The sequence below is a fragment of the Vespula pensylvanica genome, chromosome 2 (genome assembly GCF_014466175.1).
Source record: "Vespula pensylvanica isolate Volc-1 chromosome 2, ASM1446617v1, whole genome shotgun sequence".
NCBI classification, from domain to species: Eukaryota; Metazoa; Arthropoda; class Insecta; order Hymenoptera; family Vespidae; genus Vespula; species Vespula pensylvanica.
The window spans coordinates 11958942-11974211 of record NC_057686.1 but is presented as its reverse complement, the minus strand read 5'-3'; the positions used below and the strand labels follow the sequence as shown (position 1 = coordinate 11974211).

The 15270-nt window shown below is 38.2% G+C and overlaps 2 protein-coding genes across 3 annotated transcripts in view; one reads left to right on the top strand and one right to left on the bottom strand.

Moving 5' to 3' along the window:
- LOC122637873 (proto-oncogene tyrosine-protein kinase ROS) overlaps positions 1-1387 on the bottom strand; it is a 196278-nt gene extending 194891 nt beyond the window's left edge. The window contains exon 1 of the mRNA XM_043830361.1: positions 1351-1387. The gene's annotated coding sequence lies outside the window, so the exon portion shown is untranslated. The remainder of the gene's footprint in view (positions 1-1350) is intronic.
- LOC122637874 (inactive histone-lysine N-methyltransferase 2E) overlaps positions 1-15270 on the top strand; it is a 394264-nt gene that overhangs the window by 100196 nt on the left and 278798 nt on the right. The gene's annotated exons all lie outside the window — the stretch shown is intronic.

Here is a 15270-nt window from a genome sequence, read left to right as displayed (position 1 = left end):
CACGGTCTCTCTTCTCTCGAAGGTTGCTTCAACTCGACGGAAAAGCGCGAGCATTCGAGCGTGTCGAAAGCGTTTGAACATTGTCTGGCGTTCGTGAGATTCTCGAGTGACTCTGGAAAGGATCTCGGAGGAATGCAATTTCTCCCCTTACTCTTTAACCCTTTCCTTCCTCTCTACGTATCTTTCTCTCTTCCTCTCTCTCTCTCTCTCTCTCTCTCTTCCTTTTTTCTCGTTCATCCTTCCTTTACTACTCCTACGCGTTACACTTTGAGAACTCGCCGTCTCAACGATGAACTTTCTCGTCAAGAAACGTTTTAGGATCGTTGCACTTGATTGGCGAAATACACGGAGTTCGAACCTCCTTTTCTTTCTTCGAATTTCATCGATCGTTTCCGGCAAAACGAATTTCGTTTATCGTAATGTTTTTTTCTTTATTTCACAAAAAACTTCTTTTTTCCTCTCTCTCTCTCTCTCTCTCTCTCTCTCTCTCTCTCTCTCTCTCTCTCTCTCTCTCTCTTTTCTTTAACACCTTCCAATTTAGTTTTTAATTTATACTCGGATTATATTTAGTACTTCACTTTTTTGTCACGTCGACGTTAATGATTAAATCTCGCGATTAAAAGATATTTTCTCTCGACGTTAGATTTATTTCTTCCATTTTATCTCTCTCTCTCTCTCTCTCTCTCTCTCTGTCTCCCTCTCTTCGAATTGTTCTAAACGCGTACAATATTTCATACGGCGACTATCGGCGTCGAGATTCAAATGAAACGTCGTGCGTTAAAATGACGAAGAGGATTGGACTCGCGGGTCAAGGTGAAAAAGTTGACGAATACGTCTCGTTGCCCTGGCATTGAAACAACCAGACGGATTTATGACTAAATACAACAAGAACAATACATCTCGTTGAAATCATTTTGGCTAGACTGCCGTGAGCCTTGTTTGAAAGTTCGATATTTTTAACCAGAGATATTGTTACATTCACCAACGTGAAAAAGTTTCACAATTAATTGCCCGTAACGTCCGAACATAAAAATGAAATCGATAAGTTCTATGAAAAAAAAAAAAAAAAAAAAAAAAAAAAAAAAAAGAAAAGGAAAAAAAGGATTTGACTGAAAAAAAAAAAAAAGAAAAAAACATTACTCGATCAAATTTTTGATTACTTTTTCGATAATCTGTTCCGTCGTACTAACCATATGGCGCTAGACACTAATTACTTTCACGGTAGGTGCGTGAGATAATTAAATCGATCGACTTACTACTTCCGGGAATCGATGTACCGTGAGAAAATTCTTTATCTTCTTCTTTTCCTGTCTTATTCTACCATCAGAATCAGAACCGGTTATATCTTACCTTTTTGCAACTGTGAAAATCCGTTCACGATCTTCCCGTTAATTTTGACTCTGCAATCAAACGTTAATAGCATTAATAAAATTCTCTCGAGATAGAATGAGACAGATAGATGGATAGATGGATAGATAGAAGAACGAAGATGATTGAAAGAAGAGGGAAAAAAAAATGAATAGTCGTTCGATATTTTACGAGATCATATACCCTTCCACCCGATACTATACATTCTTCGTATTCTTTTAAAAGAAGACGACTATGAAAAGGTGAAGGAGCAAGGCGAAGTCATTACCCGCAGAATTATTTCAGAATTAAATCAACGAATAAAGACATCCTCTTCCGGTTATCGTCGTCGTCGTCGTCGACGTCGTCGTAGTCGTACTTCGATGAAATGTCGAGGTAGTACGAAAAAGCGGAAAAGAAAAGGACGAGGATAGAACGACGGATAGAGAAAAAAAATGGGGTGGGCGAAGAGGAAAGGGGTAGGAGAAATAAAGCGCGAAAAGAAACGACGTAGGATGGTTTTAAGAGAAGGAAAAGTAAGAGGAGGAGGAGGACGACGGAAGACAGAGAAAGACGAGAAGAGAGACGAGACGGACGAGTTCGTCTCGCGTAAATGTGTCCTCGAAGAGGAGTGACTATAAAAGACCGACAAAAAGGAAGAATCGGGAAGCAGAGAGATGGAAACGATGGAGATCTGATATCTGCCGAGCGTTCGCGAGGGTAGCCAACTTTTAAAACTTATTCAAATTAAATAGACCGAAGATGAAGGGAAGGAAGGGAAAGCGGAAGGTTTCGAATAAGATAAGGGTTGATAATGAGAAAGAGAGACAGAGAGACAGAGAGACAGAGAGAGAGAAAGAAAGTAGCAACCCCGACGGTATTGATAACGGCAACACCCTCGGAATAAAATATAACGCGCGTTTCGCAGCGGAGAATTAAAAGATGTTTCTGCCCCTTTTTTTAACAACACTCCCTACCCGTCTCAAACCCTACGTACCTATCTTCGAAAAGAAAAAAAGAGAAAAAAAAAGAAAAAAGAAAAACGACCCAACGAAAGGTATCCTTGGAGAAAGGAAGAAAACGAGAGGAGTGGATACGTCGTCCCTTTGTCCGCCACTTTTCCACTCCCTTTTCTCGCTTCGTCGCTCTCCTCGCCACCCTCGCGAACCGTCTAAGAGATCTACCTGATAAATCCGAAAATCGCTCGAATAAATCGGGAGACCAGATCCTCCTCGCGAAGTTATTTATTTCTCGCGGCTGTTAAAGTGAAAACGTAAAGGGGACTTCCTCTTTTAAACCGGAAATCTCGACGACGCTTATTTTATGATATTAACTCGACGGAATAAGAGATTTCTTATTTCTTTTTTTTTTTTTTTTGTTTCGCTTTTTCATTTTTTTCTTTGATTTCGTTATTACAACGTCGTCCTTTCGTTCATACGTTTCCTTTCTTTACTTTTGAGTAACGATGTCAACGATGACGCTCTTCGTGATCTTTCAATGTAACATTCTTTCTATATAATAAGGCCTCGTCGTTGATATTCTCCAAAGTATCATATTCTCTGACCTTTAACACGATATTTCACACTTGATCGTGAAGGGTAGTTTCTTTAAGGAAGCCAATGTCCTTTAAATCGATCAATCTATGTTTGATCAAAATTACAACGAGTGGAAGCGAGAAAATACAATGAACCTTTCCACGAAAGGTCCCTTTTTATTAATGGTTTATATCGATCGAATCGATATCGAGAAAACGATTTAAATTTATCTCCGTTAACATGGATTTATTACAAATCTTCTTACCTTTTAACAAACAACACTGACGTTTCGCACCTTCCCCCCCCCCCCTTCCCCCAAATAAATATATACATATATACGTATGTATTGTGTGTATGTGTATGTACATAGAAACATCTCGTTAACGCGATTCACGAAATACGAAAAAGCGATGACCAAGGTAAAGGGACTTTGATTTCCATAGAACCGTAATAAAGTTAGTAGAAAGGAGCATGGTTAATGAACGCGAGCGTTCTAGTTTCCATTCGTTGGACCGAGGGCTGATGGCTAACTTCACGAGTCGTTGCACGAACAAACACGTGAAAGCATGTTGGTGATGTTCAACTCTCTTTGCCACGAGATAACCTTGATTTTTCATTCGCCATCGTGACCTATGGTATATTAGGTCAGCTAAAGGAAATACCGTGTTTATGTTTACCTGCTCCAACACATCAATTGATCGATCGATTATTCAACCTATCTCTCTCTCTCTCTCTCTCTCTCTCTCTCTCTCTCTTTCTCTCTCTCTCGTTTTCTTTCCTCGTCAGGATTTTGCCGCAGGAAAATAAGCTCGTATTAAATTGCCAATAAAAGCGATTCGACTCAAGTATACCTTAATACAACGTAGATTTTAAGGAGCCCTTTAGGGTCTGATCGATACCTCTTTCCATTCTTTTCTTCCTTCTTTTCTTTCACTCGTTCTCTCTCTTTCTCTTTCTCTCCCTCTTTCTCTTTCTCTTTCTCTTTCTCTCTCTATTTTTCTTTATCTGTTTTTCTCGTGTTCTATTAGCCAAGAGCTCCGGTTACAGCAAACTTTGAGAAGCAATAATGAATGTAGTCGCTCTTAAAGTTTGGCCATTGTTTTATCACCTTTAATATACTGCTCGCAAGTAATACCAGGTATCTGCTGTTTCTTCATTCGACCTACGATTCCTGCATTTATTCTGTTCTCTTATCTATCTTCTCTTTATCTCTCTTTCTGTCTGTCTTTCTCTCTTTCTCTCTCTCTCTCTCTCTCTCTCTCTCTCTCTCTCTCTCTTGTCTGTCTTTTCCTCCTTCTCTCACTTTCTACATCAACCCACCAATACTTAACAAAAAGTGATTTCGTATGCAATGAAAGTGGCCTCGAGCCTCGGTTAATTTCGTCGCTCGTAAAACCGGCTGATAATAAGAAGGAAAGGAAGATGAAGAAGTCCGAAAGTAAAAAAAAAAAAAAAAAAATTAATGCTAAATATGGAAATTGTAAGGGTACGAATCGAATCTCCATCGACGGTAGTAATAACCTTGGAAACTTTAGAGACTTGTTTGTAATATCTAAAAAGAAAATTATTTATCGAGATGAATCAATATTCCAATCTTACAAAATTCGAATCGAATAACTACATTATCACAATTTATCAACTTTCGTTTTAAACATCATCGATTTTATCTACGTCCTATAATATATCTCGTAGTTAACGAATCTTAAAAGAAAAATCTTTTTTTACAGGATATACATCAATCACGTTTATCATATTTTTTTTTTTTTTTTGTTAATAACTTATCAAGATCTTTTACTATCTGCTTTACTTCGTAAAGCAACAAGACGGTCGGGGTAACTTTGAGAGTTTAAGATCACTGGACACGTAACTCGTTTGCACAAAACCCAATTTCCACTTTCATCGTCGCGATTAATATCGTTATCCTTCAAGGTTCGCTGATCGTTGCAAGTCAAAGGAATCGGCTCGAAGTATGTTGTCGAAGAGAACAAAGGACAGAAAAAGATAGAGACAAAGGAGAACGAAGATGAGAGAAAGAGAGAGAGAGAGGGAGAGAGAGAGGGAAAGAGGGAAGGACGATGGTGGCTTGCCGAAGAAAAAGACGAAAATGAATCCACGTCTCCTTTGAGAGCAGCACAAAGACGCCGACGTTCTAGCTCTGGCAGATGCGTTTTTTGTCGAGACACGCTCGTTAACCCGACGGGTTATTAAGGCAATTAATATGACGTTTGCTAATACGTGCACGTTCTACTTAAAAACGAATGAGAGAGATAGAGAGGTAGATAGATAGATAAATAGATAGATAGACAGACAGAGAGAGAGAGAGAGAGAGAGAGAGAGAAAGAAAGATTCATTCTGAACTCAAACTATTCTCAATGCTTCTCGCGTGTCATTGGGTCTTCTACACGTCCCATCAAGGAAATACGATTAAAGGTTATTCGCTAATTAACATCTGTCTTGGCAAGAGTGAAAGGCCGCCATTTTTTGCTTATCTATCTTTTCCGTCTTTCTTTCTTCATCCTCGTTAATAACGAAACGTTAATAAACCCTATGTAATTTTTATCCGAACTAGACATCCGCAAGAAACGATGGTATTTGAATGAATCATAAGAATCATAATCGAGAAGAAAATGAGAGTGGATTCGATCAAGTACTTACACAAATGTCTATAACGTCTGATAATATATCTACTCGTTTTACCGTGATAATTGTCGATCGTTTTCTTCGTTTTCTCGAATACAATCCTTCTTTTCTTCTTCATTTATTATATCGAGCAAACAAATATTTTCTATTCGTACGCTATACGACTCGAAGACTCGATCAGATTTTATATATATAAAAAAAAAAACAAAGCAAAGCAAAAAGAAAAAAATACTTTTAAAACGTACATTGCTCTTGATCCAAGCGATAACGACGTATGACCTTTCACGATTCGCGAACAGTCATTAATTCTTTCGAAACCTATACAGTTACATAGTCGAGTTTTGTTGATATAATAGCGAGCAAAGGGCAAGTGTGAAACGAGTGGACCAGGTGGATGTTCGATAAGGGAGTGAGACAGAGACAGTAGATACGTATATAAATGGGTATAGATGTTTACATAGGAGAGAGGGAGATACATGGAATTTATGGCACAAGTTTTGATATACTGCACATTTAGGGTAGAAGTTTAAAATATTAAAATAGCCACGGCGATACGATAGAGGCTCGAACCGCGACGGGAGATTTATCATACGCCGGAGATACGCCTTGTATAGTGTGCGACATAACACTATGAAGAGAACGACCTCATCCCCTTCTTGTCCTCTCTCTCTCTCTCTCTCTCTCTCTCTCTCTCTCTCTTTCTCTGTCTCTCTCTGTCTCCGTCTCTCTGTGTTTGTCTCTTTCTCTCTCTCTCTTTTTCGACACTGCTGGCCCTCCTTCTTCCTACACGTCGTGTATGCTCATGAATACATCGACGGGTTTAGATTCGTTTCGACGGGATTTCGCTTTCGACGAAGAGATTCGTCCTCCGATTTACGCCACGTAGAAACATCACCCTTCTTTTTGTCAGAACCCTTCCTATCAGAACCCAAAGTCCCGTGTTCCCCGATTTTCTTTCAAGAGGGGAATCCTTGACCGACATTTAAAATCGTAACTCGTATCAAAATCGTACGATTTCGAATCGTAACTTTGTTTATTCCTTTACCATTCAAATTTATCATTTGAATCATCAAATGATTCGAATCATTAATGATGCGATCATATTTATCAAGTTTCTTATTCTTAGAAATCAAAAAAAAATATATATATATATATATCCTCCGATTTGCCGAAGATGTTCAAACTGATAAAAGATAATTCGTCAAAGATGAAAGGAAAAATTCGTAATGCTCTTATTAACTATGCGCTTTGTGGATAAACAAACAAATTGAAATGCAAATGTTACGCGTCGTCGCTTGCATTAACGCACCAAAGGACACGTCCCTCTTTTCGACGTGTCCGATCGATAACCATTTCGATGTCCGCCGTTCCGAAGTACCGATAACTACGCAGAACGCGTTTTTGAAGTAACAACCCCTTCCATCCTTTAAATCTTCTCATATCTATGTACGGATCGCGTCCCAACGAACACAGTCCGTTTCGAAAACGGGCTTGGGTCCCGTTTGGATGGCGATCTTTCTTTTCTTCCTTCGTTTTCTTTTTTTTTTTTTTTTTCTTTTTCTCTTCCATGGGATAGGGTAAGTCCTCGTACGGATTTCGTAGCACGTAATCGATAACATCGTCTACGTATCGAGAGTCATGAATCACTTGAGTGAATGCCGCAGCCTTTTGCGGTCTTTATTATCTTCACCCTTCGAACTCGATAATATAATATAATACTATACATATATCTGTACGCATATAAACGCGTACGCGTAGACACGTGCTAAAAAAAAAAAAAAAAAAAAAGAAAGGAGAGAAAAAAAAAAGGAAAAAAATGAAGGGCGAAAAGAAAAAGGAGCAAAGACCCTTACACTCTAACCCTACGCGAGAAGAGAAAAGGAGGAGAGAAGGGACAGAACGCGGCATTTGGATCGTCTGGAAAACGACATGCGTGAGTGCAAGAGAGAAAGACAAAGGAGAGAGAGAGAAAGAGAGAGAGAGGAGAAGATAGAGAACGTTCACGCGTGGCATGTGGGACCACATATGGCGCGTGGCTTCCCATTGTTAAGGGTGCGGCTTACCTAACTGACTTCATGGTCGTTCGTATTTCTAGAGGACGAATTCAGGATGTATATTCCCGAGGCACGACATGTGTGCAAGGTGTCACACGATAAACACGATCAAGAACAGTAACCTTTTCTTTTTTTTTTTTTTCTTTTTTTGCCGTCGAAAGAACTTTCTCAACTTGGCGAATCTTTTCTAACTATTCTTTATTCGTCTCTTTCTTTATCTCATTCTCTCTTTCGGCAAAACTGACGGATAGTGACATCGTATGATCGTTTAAAGAGATGATAACTATTTCAATTCAACGCATGACTTTTACAATATATCGGAAAAAACTATGCAAAGGCTAATGAAAAATAAATATTCTGAAATAATATTCGTTTGTTCGCGTAGTTAAATTGTTTCAACTCTTCTTCCGATGTTATTCAAATAAATCGATTGTTGAGATCGTTCTGGTTGACGTGAGATATGAATTTTAATTAGTAAACCGTCGCTTTTTGTTTCCCTTGTTTGACGTTTGCAACGAATGAAATTCGATGTGGTTACGCATAGGAATATTATCTGCCAACAATTGCAATATATCTCTTTTATATAGTCTTTTAGATATGCGATCATATTTGAATAAAAAAATATACGTTACGGTTAACGTATATGTAATACGTGTAATTAGACAATTATGATCACGAGATGAAAACGTGATTTTGACGAATCGATCGACTACGCTACGCAAATGCGTAAAATCGTTCGTTTTTTTTTTTTTTTTATTCGATACTCATCGAAAGAAAACTCGTTCGTTCCACTCGTTTGTATTGGACAGCTAATTAAACCGAGCCATCGATCCGTGAGTTCATCCTCATATAATAAAGCTCTTGTCACTTGAAGGTATGCGACGAGCCAATTTCACCTTAAAAGTGACGATACGTAATTCGTTTCGTGAGGCTCGCTAATTAATTAAAATCCTCTCCCACTGTCTCTCTCTCTCTCTCTCTCTCTCTTTCTTTCTCTTTTTCTATCTCTCTATCCATCTCTCTTCGAATCCTCTTCCTCCTTATTGTCCTTTACAAAGCTTTTATTTTTCTCCCGTAATTTCATTATAATTCTCGAGACAATATTTACGGGATCGTAACGACATTAATTGCAACGACGAGATCCAATTTGAAATATCACTGGATAGCACTTAAAAAAAGGAACCATTCCGCATAACGTAAATTGCAAAATCTACTTTTTCTTCGTCCTAATCGAAAAGTATTTCCTTTCGTTATATTTATCAATCACCGACGTCGTTCATCGTCAAAAAGAAATTCATCCGACGTTAATTATCGATTACTCGAGATCTCTCGAAAGATATTTTTTATGCTATTAAGCAAACAACGGAACGACGTTGACATTCACGATCCTACCTATAGGAATATCAATCACGTTTCTTATATATTTCGATGGAATGATATAGACGGTGAAGGCCGGAAAAAAAAAAACAAAGAAAAGAAGAAAAGAACAAAATATTATACATACATATATTCAAAACTTTCTCGATATACGAAGCATATGTTTACGAAAGGGAGGCGCGAGGATCTATAATGGAGGATTTAACCTGTAATCACAGATTTACTGAGTAAAGAGAGAGAGAGAGAGAGAGAGAGAGAGAGAGAGAGAACGGAGAATAGGGGAGAGAAGAGAAACTGGGACGCGAGAACGTTTAAATTATGCATTCCTCCTAGTAAGACGAATCTTCCGGATGTAGAAGTTCGAGAATCGAATGCAGAAACGACGAGAAGGAAAAGTAGGAAAGTGAGAGAGGGAGGGTAGAATAAAATGAGGGCAAGGGGGTGAAGAATCGTGCTTGCATAACGTAGACGTTGCCATTCCGCGAATCGATAGATCCGGTCGTACACTTGTAGAAACTCAACAGGCTTCGATAGAGTCGTAGTCGCGAATCGGGCCGTTCCCATCGGGACGCAATCGGGCTGCAACGTGCAAGCTCGATTATCGACTGCATACCGTCAACGCGTTTACTTCTCTCTCAATTCCACCCCCACCTCTCTTCTTCCTTCTCCTGATATTCCTTCGCAACATCAACCGAAGCCTCCGTTCTATCGCGCAAATGGAAACGACCGATTTATACAGCTTCTAGGGAAATAAAGTTTCCAACTACGTTTAATTCAAACTCGATGCGTACCAAACTCTTCGATACTCCTTTAGACTTCTATCGAACGTTGCGCTTCTGATTCTTCTGCTTTTCGAGCGATCGATTGTCTTCATTGAATATGATCGATACTTGTATGTATAAAGAGAAAAAAATAAAAAATAAAAAATTCGTAGCGATTTCAAAGATCGATTCGTTTTTCTTGTAAGGGGATTGTAATTGGTTTCGTAAATCCTCGTGATAAGTATTATGATAAGTGTATTACTTATTGTTATTCGATTTTTCTTTTTTTTTTTTTAATTAGTAAAGTAAAACTTTATTCGATATATTCTATAAATTTTAAATCCACGGATAATTGTAAAATATGAATCTTACAAAGAACAACGTGAAATTCTTTTATCATCGTTTCCCTTATGTGTACACGCTCGAGTATGCGAATTTATCGTGGTACTTTCGCCATTGGATGGTTCGTTTGATAAACGAAGTTAATTAGAGGCCATGGAGAGTTTGCTAAAAGCATAGGACTGTACGAATTTACAACGGACGAGGAAGGTCTTTCGTCAAAACCGAACACGTATTTTGACGCGTTCGTGCACGAACACATTCTTCTCTACTCACACATTCGTCACGTTTATTTAGTGACCACCGTTAAACCGTATTTCAAGGTTTAATGTATTTAACCTGTGAATAGTCAAACGAACATTGTTCGTCAGGGTTGCGTTATGCGACGCGTTACAAAATAGAATTAGGAGACGGTCGACGCAACTTCTGGGATGGTGTCGTTCGAACACTTTGTATTCGAGGAAAGACAGACAGAGACAGAGAAAGAGAGAGAAAGAAACAGAGAGAGAGAGAGAGAGAGAGAGAGAGAGAGAGAGAGAGAGAGGAAGAACTTCGAATCAACCTTCGAACTTACTATCATAAAACTTTTGATTATAAATTCACATGTACCTAGACATATTATTTATCCATTCATCGAAAGTTTCTACAACTTGCCAACGAGATGCTTCAATCGTACCAATTTGATTATACATATTTAATGATAGGAATAAAACGAAATCTGATAATAATTTAATAATCTGATGATAGAAATAAAATTGAACTTAAAAAAGAGAAAGAATCTTTCTTTAAATCCCAGGTGTATCATTATCTATCCCGATACCTAATCGTACGATATAATCGTACAATACGATGCGATATAATCAACAGATAGAGAATGATAGCAAACCTCGTTGAAAATAGGAAGGAACGAAAATATTCTCACTCATCTTCAACTGGAGAAGAGAACTCGAGAATATTGTTTGATAGTTGAGCAGAGTCCCGGCTCGTATTCTACGCACGATCGAGTAACGAAACTCGTTGAAAGCTAGCAACGGCATAGTATTCGTTGTCCCATCGTTCTACGCGTTCGACGTCTCCGGGCCTGTTGTTGACGTTCGGATTATGCCGGTAAACATTGTGTATGCTAATACCGCGGCTTGCCAGTCGATGTTGCGGTAAGCCGTGCGCACCTCGACGCAGCTCGACGCGGTAACGTAATGCGAATAGCGTTTCGAATCGTACCTACGTACGTAGATACGTGGGAGAAGACTAGAGCCCATCCTTGAACATACGTCAACACGTTTACTCGTTCACTTAGCAAGAGCTTATTTACGCTCGACAGCTCGAACGTACGAACGAAGTCTTGAATCGAGAATCAGAAGAATCTTAGCGTCGTTCGTATCTTAAACAATAGATTCTGATTTCTTTTTCGACACTTGTAACATGTGGGATGAGTAATCTAAACGTATATAACATATTTCGGTATTGAATATATATAAAATATAATTTTATATATATATGTGTGTGTGTGTGTGTGTGTGTGTAAATTTTATATTAATAATATATATAATTAATATAAAAAATTATAATAATTATATATATATATATAAAATGTAATTAAAATCTCTAATGTATCGATTACATTCTCGATCTTTTGTTCTCTATATAAGTATACTTAACGTGATATAAATATTCTTAAAAAATAATACGATATAATATCCTTAAGAAATAAATCTCAAATCATATATCTTTAAAGCTTAATAATCTAGAATCTTATTAATTTCCTATATATAAGTATCCTTAACGTAATATATATAAATTCTTAAAAAATAATGCGATATAATATCCTTAAGAAATAAATCTCAAATTATACGTGTTTAAAGCTTAATAATCTAGAATCGAATCGTTTGATATACATACTTAATAAGAAATACGATAAGTTTCAATATGAATAGAGATATGAGATATCTTATAACAAGAGCAAAGTACTTACAAGAGAATATTGCGGATACGTGACTATAAGTATTCGACAGATGATGCGTCCCTAACGATGATCCGACAACGAATGCTTATACCTCTCGTAAAATGATTTCTTCGAAGTGAGAGAAAAGTCCCGAATGTTACACAAATACATAATGTCGTTAATGTTATGCTTTACCGTCCTCTGTGTTATACAACAACATTCTTTGTATATATAAATGTATACATAAATACACTACAGGAGGTAAGGTCGTTCGTATTGCGTGTCTTCCTGGTTTCTGTATATAGTATACCTTTAATTCTCCCTCTCTCTCTCTTCTTGCTTTTATCATTTGTATACATCTTATCAAAACAACGTAATAACATCATACCCGACAAATACGCCACACGAAATATTTAAAATGTAATAAATATAAAAATCGATCTAAAAGAACCATCGTTTATCCACTTGAAAATTTCGTTTTCATTTTTTACGTTAACGAACGAGTCCAGAGCAGAAAAAAGAAAAGAAAGAAAAGAAAAGGAAAGGAAAGGAAAGAAAAGGAAAAAAGATCCGGTCTAGTTTCTATCTCGATGAACTGTAAGAAGACGTGCGCCGATGTCGAGGTGATCGTAAAGAAATCAGGCGGAAGACACGAGAGAATTTTCGCTAACCTAGGTTGACTACGGCGATGCCATCAGAATCGCGCGAGAATCGACGGTTAAATGGACTCGCATAATTTATCGGTCGATCCGACCGTTGGCGTGCACCGGATGTAGGAAATCCACATATTCGGCTTCGCCTACCTCGACGTGCCCATCGATGCGTGCCATGCTCTCGAGCGTACCTCCCAGGCTCCCCCTCCCACCCCCTCCCCGTTCCCTTTCCCCTTCTCTATCGCTATCCCCTTCCACCTCTTCCCATGAAACACATGCGCGCGCGTAAACCTGCCGCTGGCACATGGGAGCTAATGCACCCTCTGTACACACGCGCACATAAAGGGTGTCTCATCGATCTATTTTAATTGTTTTATAAAAAGAAAATTATGTGATACAAGTGTCTTCTCTTTGACGAATTTTGCATAAAAAAGGAAAAATTAGATTTAAATTTACGGAGGTAATTCAATGGAACTGTACGAATATCGAATTCGTTTGTAATGCGTATATACCTTTCAGACACCCTATATGTTTTCGTACACAAAGCCACACGCGCCGTATCGGTGAACATTTTCCTCTGGTATGAGAAACAGAGAGAGAAAGAGAGAGAGAGAGAGAGAGAGGGAGAGGGAGAGAAGGAGAAAGTGAAACAGAGAAAAAGAGAGAGACAGAGATAGAGGGTAATTCGCGAAATAGCGAGCTCGATTGCAATGACCGGTGGTTTTACTGGAACCAATTGTGTGGCGTATCTACGCGTGCACGTGTACGTGTCGAAGCGGTTATCGATAATCGAAATTACCTCGCATTATAAGGCGCCGCGTCTGGTCAAGCCGATTAACATTTAGTTTCGTTTCGTTTCGTTTCGTTTCGTTTCGTTTCGTACGGTTTGATTTCGTCGAATACGTTCTACTACTGTTCACGAAATCAATTTGATGTCATCGTACTTTGATCACGTACCTATACATAATCTTTCAAATAGAAACGACGAGATCGAATAGACAGGATAGTGATATATCTAACTATTAAAAGTACGAGAAAGAGAAGTGAATTATTTAACTAAAAATAATTAGTCAAGGCTAAACAGGAGAAAATGTCTGGCTCGTAGAAAAAGGTCTGACCCTAGCTAATGGACTTCATTGTACAAGCATGAAGAGAGAAAGAGAGAGAGAGAGAAATAAAGAGATAGATAGATAGATAGAGATAGATAGAGAGAAAGAGAGAGAGAGAGAGAGAGAATGAAAATGTCCTTTGACTTCTTAATTCTATAATTTTTATTCCGAATATACCTGTACCTGTCTATGAAAATGGAAATCTCGTGGCCACCGTAACGTTTTTATTATCATGTATTAAGCTCAAGTGTCTCCCATTAAAAAGATATAATTCTATTTCTTGTTATGTATACAAGGTACTGTTATGTATCGAAGCTTTTTCCATATTCACATTATTTATTAGAATAGAATCCTCCTATCCTTAGAATAGAATCCATCTGAAATATTCACAGTCGCTTAACATGTCAATGGACGAATAGGCCAGACCAACATTTACATTTTCTTTTCAACTGATCCAATAACGAGCAACGTTCGTCCATTAGAATAGAAATTGCAGACACGAGTGCGAGGAAAAAAGAAGAAAGAAAAATAAAAAAAAAAAAAAAAAAAGAAAAATAGAAGAAAAGAGCAAAAAAAAAAAATCGTCGCATCAATTAAAAATCCGCCAAACGATTTCTTATCACGTAACGCTCACGCCTGGCACGTTCGTTCTCTTTAAAACGCAATAATCATTAACGTAATCCCACAAATGAGTTTCGTAATATCCATTCCCTAACGCGTTTGCCATCTCGCATAGTAATATAGGTATTCCAAAGAGAATCAGCGAGTGGGTGGAGAATTGATGAGGGATGGGGGTGGTCGACTAATTCGTCTCGTCTCGTTTCCACATTGAACGACGTACTTAATCGCATTACATCTCCTGTGTGCGAAGAAAGAGAGAGAGAGAAAGAGAAAGAGAGAGACAGTGAGTAGGACTGTGAGAGACAGAGAGACAGAGATAGAGAGATAGAGAGAGAAAGAGAGAGAGATAGAGAGAGAGAGAGAGCTTAATGTGCATCGAATGACGTACACGGGCTGACGCGTGGCACGTTACACGCGTGTTTTATCATCTTGGTGTGCGCATACATACGTGTCTCTACGTGCCAAAGGGAAGAGACACATAGCTCATCGCACGAGATGGCACGTCGGCGCAAGCAGGCTCGTACAAAACTCCCATTATATCCGGAAGGAGAAAGAGAGAAGGATTACGAATTTGATCGGACGTGGCTTCGAGACGAAAATGATAGGAACTAAAATTTAACGAATCAGAATGGTAACTTTTAATACGTTCTAAGCTTAACTATTCGCTCGAAGTATGTTCAAAATGAATTCTTTTTTATTTTCTTTTCTCTTTATAAAATCCTATCAATCAATCTAACTCCCCTTCTATTCTCATCCACTTGTTTTCTTTTTTTTTTTTTCATAAAATACAATTCTTTCTCTCTCTCTCTCTCTCTCTCCCTCTCTCTCTCTCTCTCTTTCTTTTCTTTCTAGTATCCTTCTCTCTTTTCATTCTAGCGATCTTCGAAGAATC